This window comes from Silene latifolia, chromosome 1 (assembly GCF_048544455.1).
Source record: "Silene latifolia isolate original U9 population chromosome 1, ASM4854445v1, whole genome shotgun sequence".
Lineage (NCBI taxonomy): Eukaryota > Viridiplantae > Streptophyta > Magnoliopsida > Caryophyllales > Caryophyllaceae > Silene > Silene latifolia.
The window spans coordinates 116067644-116069490 of NC_133526.1; positions in this window are offsets into that span (position 1 = coordinate 116067644).

A 1847-nucleotide genomic window follows, 5' to 3' on the forward strand; every position below is an offset into this window, starting at 1 on the left:
TTTAAACGGTCCTAATTCTTATTTGGGCCTAAGGATGGATAGCGATTGACGTCATCCATACCATGGTACTTACTCTTGTTTGTATCAAGGACTTTCACTATTTGAGGAAATGGACTAGGAATCGGCCTTACTCTTGTTTGGTACGAGCCTCTCCACAGAGTTCGGGTTTGATTGTTCGGTATGACAACCCACCCTTTAAACCAAAACCCTTTTAAATACACTCAGCATCCCGTTATAATGCTTGTATAATGTTTGTACCATATGTGATCACCATTTCTAAACAAAACCATGACGATTTTTTTAAAATCAAAATCCTTCTTTAAAATGTAAAAATTTCGAAACTTAGGCCTAACATTAGCGCAAAACCACTCGAAACTCTGTCCAATTGTCGAGTCAAAATTCGGGCCTCAAAACCCATTTCAAAACCTCACTTCGAGTCCACTTCTACAACTACACTAAGGTTGACTAGGATCAACACTTTCAAACTTTGTCATTTCAAAAAAACTCACTCGACACAAGTGGCACACTCCCACTTCACGAGTCAAAACATTTATTTCCGAGTAAGTGTGCTAGAATGGTCGATCGTGTTTTGATTCGTCGTCGATCTCTTATCCAGATTCCAAGATGCCTGAAACAAGCGACGTGAACTTCAACCAACTCCAGAATGGTAATGATAAAATCCTAACCGCGCTAGCTCGTCTCCAAGTCACTCAAGAACAAGTATACGATCGCCTTGACACAATCGAGGGCCGAATATATGCCGTGGAAACAAGGATGCCTCCTCGAAAAAGTGAAGTGTCTGATGAATTTGTGAATAACTTCGGGGACGAAAACCCTCCCATAGGTATGACTACAGCTGAGAAACGACTCCAATACTTGGAAGAACAATTGATGTATCTCAAAGGGGATGACATTTATAGGGAAAACAATCGCAAATATGAAGCCGTGAGTTCCAAGTTGCCAACCAACTTCAACATGACGGATATCCTTAAATTCAAGGGGCATGAAAACCCTTTGAACCATATCCGTGCTTTCAAGGACTACATGTCTATCAAAGTCATTAAACCCGAGATGTTCTTAAGGATCTTTCCTTCATCTCTTGACACCATCCCAAAACAATGGTTCTATTCTCTAAAGCATAAGAAGATCGCTACCTGGGATGATGCCACAATTGAGTTTGCCAAACAATACGCGGATAATGCTGAAATCCAAGTCAACATGCGCACTTTAGAGGTTCTTACCCAAAATGACAAAGAAGGTTTCACCGACTTTCTAAGTAGGTGGAGGAAAACTAGTACTCAACTTGTTGTACGTCCAGATGAAGCTACCCTCGTGGAGAAATTCGTGGACAATCTAAAGCCCATCTATGCAAATCATTTGAGGTACCAAAACATTAAGACCTTCAAAGACTTGACCGTACTAGGAACAAGGATCGAAGATGACATCCGTAAATGGCTCTTGTCCAAAACGGTAGGTCGTGGATATCAAGGCTCAACGAGTCGTTCTTACGGCTCTACCAGCAAAACTGATGAAGTTAACCTTCTCGAGCCATCTAAGAAGAGTACCCCACCAAGGAAATTCACAAATCTAGGGGACACGTACTCCAACGCTCTAAAAAGGTTGATGAAACTGGGTAAACTTCAACCCATAGGCCCTACACCCGAACCAGAAAAGAAATCCAAGTTCTGGGATAAGAATTCGTACTGCAAATACCATAGAGGCAAGGGACATGATACAGAGAAATGCTACAAACTGAAAAATGTGCTTCAAGATATGATTGAAGACGGTCGCCTACCAATACCGCCTGGAGGTAAGCCTAACAACACTCAGAATCCTCTTGGAATTCT